The sequence below is a fragment of the Peromyscus maniculatus genome, chromosome 7, assembly GCF_049852395.1.
Source record: "Peromyscus maniculatus bairdii isolate BWxNUB_F1_BW_parent chromosome 7, HU_Pman_BW_mat_3.1, whole genome shotgun sequence".
Classification (NCBI taxonomy): Eukaryota; Metazoa; Chordata; class Mammalia; order Rodentia; family Cricetidae; genus Peromyscus; species Peromyscus maniculatus.
In genome coordinates, this window is record NC_134858.1 from 97,624,041 (window position 1) to 97,630,428 (window position 6,388).

General features: G+C 42.6%; 1 pseudogene; it reads left to right on the forward strand.

Moving 5' to 3' along the window:
* Positions 1-4,545: 4,545 nt before the first annotated feature.
* On the forward strand, positions 4,546-5,446 carry LOC102902772 (small ribosomal subunit protein uS5 pseudogene; annotated as a pseudogene).
* The last annotated feature ends 942 nt before the right edge of the window (positions 5,447-6,388 follow it).

Sequence of the window (6,388 nt, forward strand, 5' to 3'; positions counted from 1 at the left end):
TTCTCCCTCATATGTGGAACCTATCCAATATGTGTATGTATATAAGCAAATGTGCATTGGGTACAGTATAACATATATAAAGGATAACAAGAAGGACCAAATATTAGGAGACGAGGAAGGACTGAGTGCAGAACCAAGAATAATCAACTCCAAGAGATTGGTCCCTTCATTGTATTAAACCAACACCTAATGACTTAAAGTTATACACATAGGTGAACACATCTCCCAACTCTCATCAGAAAAGCCTCTATTTGTAGTAAATAATGATTAACACAGGGATCCACAACTGGCCAAGGTACAAAAAATAAGAAACTATAGAATGTTCAGCTGTAAATGGAACATCTATGTCTCACCTCTCCTCCAAGGGCTCAGGGATCATTTTGAAAGAAAGAACAAACAGAGCCTAAGATCTGGAAGTGATGGATAACCGTAGTTCGTTCTCTCTCTCTCTCTCTCTCTCTCCTTTACTTTTTTGGGGCCCACCACCCAATAGAGAGACTTATTCTTACTTATGAATGTCGGCCTTAGCTTGGCTTGTTTCTAGCCAACTTTTCTTAAATTATCCCATCTACCTTTTGTCTCTGGGCTTTTACCCTTCTCTATTCTATATACCTCTCTTTCCTTCTTACTCTGTGGCTAGCTGTGTGACTGTGTGACTGTGTGACTGGCCCCTGGTATCCTCTTCTCCTCCTTTTCTCACTCCTCCCTCTTCTTTCTCCTTCCAGCTCTTCTCCTATTTATTCTCTCTGTATGCCAGCCCTGCCTATTTCTCTCTCCTGCCTAGCTATTGGCCATTCAACTCTTTATTAGACCAATCAGGTGTTTACAGAGTTAAACAAGTGCAACATAAAAGAATGCAACTCAACTTTGCACCATGAGCAAATGTTCCACAGTGTAAACAAATGTAACACATCTTAAACTAATATTCCACAACAGATGACTATAAGGAAAAAGTATTTTGGGATACCACAGATCAGTTACACATATGAACTCACAGGAAGCCAGACCAAATCCCAGAAGGGGAAGAGGAGTTGGACATGAAGTCCCACCCCTAGCTGAGGAGCGATTAGCAGTTGTTAGCTGGTGGAAGAGGAAGGATTGGTTTTCTTTAAGAGCGTAGCCCCTTGAGGTCCTGCTGCAGCCGGGATCGGTATTGATGTCTGTGGCCCATGTTACCACTGAAGGCCATGTGGCTATCCATGGTCTGGGCGGCCACTGGAGGCCATGTTATGACCATGGGCCATGCTGCCATAGGGGAGTGGCATGTCTAAGTCCATGATCCTACTGCTGCCAGGGTCTGTGTTGATAACTGTGACCTATTTTATGTGGATGTCTGTGGTCTATGCTGCCACTGGAGGCCATATTGATGTGAGTGACTGCACTGCCACCTGAGGCTAAGTTGATGTCTGTGGTCCAGGCTGTCTCTGAGGGCCTTGTCTGGCTCTGTGATCCTACTGCAGCCAGAGGCTGTGTTCATGGTCTGTGCTGTCACCAGAAAACACTTGGGAACCCATGATTCATGCTCCATCCAACTGTAAAGAGCAAAGAAACTGCTTTTGCGGTGATATCAATGACTGCAGATGCACAATTGATAAAGAGGGACATAGAAAGCTTCTGTGTCAACCCCTACCTTTCACTCCTCAAAAGTAGTAGCCCAAACAGGAAGCCATTGAAGAGAAATCTTAAAAAACATGATAAAGAGGCTGAAGTTAGCTCACTACAATTGATGGCTTCTGGCAGGGGTATGGGAGGGGGAAAGACTCACTTCTATTTAAGGGGCAGACCACTGAGAGTTTGACCATGCTCCAGTGAGCATATGGATAATACAACTTGGACTTGTTCTTATTTTTCTTCTTTTTTAATTTTAATTTTTTACGTTTTGGGGAAAGAGGTCACAAGGGAGGGGCAGACATGGAAGGACCAGAAAATGAGTGTGATGAGGTGCATGATGTGAAATTCCCAAAGAATCAATAATAATTTTTAAAAAGGAGTGTAGCCCCTGATAAGTTCATCACACACATCCAAGAATATTTGGACAATACAAGTTGGCACTGATAGGAACAAAATAAAGCAACAAAGTTGGAAAGGAAGGGGAGCTGGGAGAGGGCAGTGAATCTGGGAAGAGTTGAGGGAAGGAGGATGAATGTAATTAAAGCATGTAGTATAAAATTCTTAAAGAACTAATATAAAATTTTTAAAAGAAATCGGTCCCTTGCCATCTCTCCCAGCAGGACTTATTTCAGGACTATTGCACACCTGCTCCCACTGTGTCCCCAGTTGTCCCCTCACTGAATGACAGTTTGTGTTTGGTTATCCTATTTTCATTTCACCATTGTTACTATAGAAAAGAGAAATTTTGTCTCTTTTGCTCATGGGTCTCTGAATTGGAGAAGCAAGTTTTTAAACAATTGTTGGGGCATAATTATTTGTTTTCACCTCAATTCTAGGACCACCCTTCATCTTTGAGCTTGGTGGTCATTGCACTGAATGCTCATCTTATTTTATTGCCTCCTATAAATAAGGCTAGCCCAATACTTGGGCCATCAGAATTCATTATTTAGAATGGCAGTGATATTAACAATATTGATATCTTAATGTTTTAAAGTTATATGCCTAGAGTCTATGGACAGGGCACAGATTTGCTTATGATTACAGGACAAAATGCAGATGTTAACAATCTTGGCAGTGAAAAAGAGAGAGTTGATGGAAGAAGGCAGATTGAGAAGCAAATGTAAAAAGAAGTGTAGAGTTGTTATTGTCCTTATTTTATCAAGTAGATAATAAAATGATTGCATCAAATATCAGCAGGTATGATATGACAGTTTGTGTATATCATTTAAGAATCATTATTAAAAATAAGAATGGAACTAAAAATTATTGGGAGGTATAAAGGAGAGAATTACATGTGTGATTCAAATCTTTTATTCATAGTGAAAAATCTATATACCTTATTTAAAGTATATTTATCAAGAAATCAAGGCATAAACATTATTTAGAGTTATAGCAGAAGGATTAAAAGAATGAATTGTTGGACAACTCAAATATCATGATTGGTATTCAAAAAAAGAAGGGGTGGGACAAGAGACTGCCTGATTCATCAGGAGTTTTTATAACCCATTGTAATCACTGCCATATGAATATATTTAATGTGAACCAAACAAAGCACTTGTCATTTTTATGAAAAGTTTTTTTTAAGTTCCTCTTGGAGTGAACTAAACATACAAATGGCACAGGCTCAATTGTACAGCTAACAACTGAGACACAGAGCCTTCCCATCTCTGCCCTGCAGCATTCCTGTGCTCTGTTTTGGCAAACATCCCCAAAGGTTCTACTTTCATCTTCATTGCCTCAGACTGGCCTCATTTGATCTGAAAATCACAGAACCGAAAACACACAGTGGGCACTTTCTTGTTTCTGGGTGTTTTAGTTCTACTACAGTTATGATATCAATTCATGTCATGTGTGTAGCTGTTATCAGGGGTTATTCCAACCTACAGAGCGAAACTTATTCTTCGGATTTGTCCATACCAAGTTCCTCATTTGGAAGCTAACAGAATAAGGCACCTATGGCTCTTGTTAATCAGAGGATGTCTACACTGGCAGGATCTCTAAGGATAAAGTGCTGAATTATAAGATGTAGCTATATGTTTGCAGATTCAGCCAATATATTTTGCAACACAGAGATACTAATCTCATCAACAGTGTTTAAATGCTCAGTGTCTCAGCATCCTCACAGCACTTACCTCTGCCAGTCTGCATCATATTAGCCATTCTAGTTTGGATAGTGTGGTACCTCTCTGTGGCTTGAGCTGGCATCCCTCTGATGACTAATAAAGTGGAACACTCTTTTATACGTTATTATTATTGGCCATTCAATTGTCCTCCTTTGTGTATTACCTGTTCAATCTTTGTACATTCAAAAAATTAGTTTGTGTCTCCTCTTTATATATGTGTGTCATGTACACACTCCATATATGCATCACATTTTAAAAAGTTCTCTTTATATGTGACAGTACCTTACTTCTATAATGCAGCCAATCTTTTCAATTCTATTATAATGTCTACCAGGAAACAGATGTTCCTGCTTTTATTAAAGTTTTACTTCTAAAATCTATGCCATGATTTCTGCAATATCCTATTTAGAACTTATTTGTCTCATGGTCATGAAGATGCTTTTACAGGTTGTCTTCTAAAAGGCTTATTGTCAGGGTGGGGAAATGGTTCAGTGGGCAGAGGGACTCGCTCTAAGCCTGACAAGCTGAGTTCAATCCCAAGGACTGGCGTGGTAGGAGGAGAAATCAGTGTCCCACAAACTGTCCTCTGACATCCTTCCATACATAGGCACCATGGCATGCACATGCATGTTCATGTACATAAATAAATTAAAATAAATAAATAAATAAAATGTCTAGGTGCCTCTCCCTCTCCCCTCCTCCCTTCTTCCCCCATTCTCCATTTTTCTTTCCTTTTGGTTTTTATTAGCACATATTACTTACACAGAACAATGGGTTTCCTTTTGACTTTTAAAAATGTGCATCTGCTTCTTCTTCTTCGGGAAGACACCAAATGGCGGACGACGCTGGTGCAGCGGGAGGGCCCGGAGGACCCGGGGTCCCAGGACTAGGAGGCCGCAGTGGCTTCCACGGAGGATTCGGCAGCGGTCTTAGGGGCCGCGGTCGTGGTCGAGGCCGTGGCCGTGGCTGAGCCCGTGGGGCTCGTGGAGGTAAAGCTGAAGACAAGGAGTGGATCCCCGTCACCAAGCTGGGCCGCCTGGTTAAGGACATGAAGATCAAGTCCCTGGAGATCTACCTGTTCTCCCTTCCCATTAAGGAATCCGAGATCATTGACTTTTTCCTGGGCGCATCCCTAAAGGATGAGGTTCTAAAGATCATGCCAGTGCAGAAGCAGACTCGGGCTGGCCAGCGGACCAGGTTCAAGGCTTTTGTCGCTATTGGGGACTACAATGGTCATGTTGGTCTTGGTGTGAAGTGCTCCAAGGAAGTAGCCACTGCCATCCGAGGGGCCATCATCTTGGCCAAGCTGTCCATTGTCCCTGTGCAGAGAGGCTACTGGGGGAACAAGATTGGCAAGCCCCACACTGTCCCGTGCAAAGTGACAGACCGCTGTGACTCTGTGTTGGTGCATCTCATCCCTGCCCCCAGGGGCACTGGCATCGTCTCTGCTCCTGTGCCTAAGAAGTTACTGATGGTGGCCGGTATTGATGACTACTACATGTCAGCCAGGGGCTGCACTGCAACCCTGGGCAACTTTGCCAAGGCCACCTTTGATGCCATCTCCAAGACCTACAGCTACCTGACCCCCGACCTCTGGAAAGAGACTGTGTTCACCAAATCTCCTTATCAGGAATTCACTGACCATCTTGTGAAAACCCACACCAGAGTGTCTGTTCAGAGAACCCAGGCTCCAGCTGTGGCCACCACATAAGGGTTTTTATACAAGAAAAATAAAGTGAATTAAATCTGTTAAAATAAATAAATAAATAAATAAAAATGTGCATCCACACAGCCTTCCTTGGGGAGGAGGGGAAATCTAAAAAAGATAGGAGATAGACCCCAAGGAGAGGAAGTTCCTTTGCTAGCTGGCCTGCAGCTGCATGAGCAACCCCAGGCCTAGATAATCAGATGACCCCACATGAGCTGAGTTGCTAGTAAGAGCCAAAGGCACAGTAGGGCCATGCAGGAATCAAATGTCGAGAACACAAGGCTGAGTTTCTGATCAAGGCAAGGCAGTGGCAGAGAGGTAGCTGGCTATGGGCAGTGGTGTCGATGGTATGGGATAGCAGACCACACTGTGACCTTGATTTCCAATTCCTCAGATGCAGCCTTACTCCAAACTATGTGACCCATCCAACATCTTCCCAATGAATTCCTTTTATTTTCTCAAGTTAGCCCAACTCTTATATGAGATTAAGAACTCTGTCTGATAAGACCAACAAATTCAAAATTCCACTGAATGCCATAGTCAGGAAAACTACTGTTCTTCAAACCTAGGGAGTTGAATATACCCTCCCTTGACCTGACATAAAGCATCCCCAAACTATTTCCCTAAGCTTCCTCGGCCTGAGAAGGAGTCTAAGGGACAGTGTGGAAACCATTGAGCTAACCAATGACTGACACACCAGCCCATGGGTCCTAGCAGAATGTGAGATGATGGCTTACTTGGACACAGTCCCAAACTCTACTCAGTGTCCCATCCATCACTGATAGAACCTCACTGCACCTAGACCTATGGAAGAGAAAATCAGCCAAGTGAATTTCCTTCAGTGATAAACCACATCTTCAAATTAACAGAAACTCTCAAATGGGGTGGAAATTATGCCCTAATTGGAAAAGCATTTTTAAACTTCTATCAGTGATAGTGTTCTGAG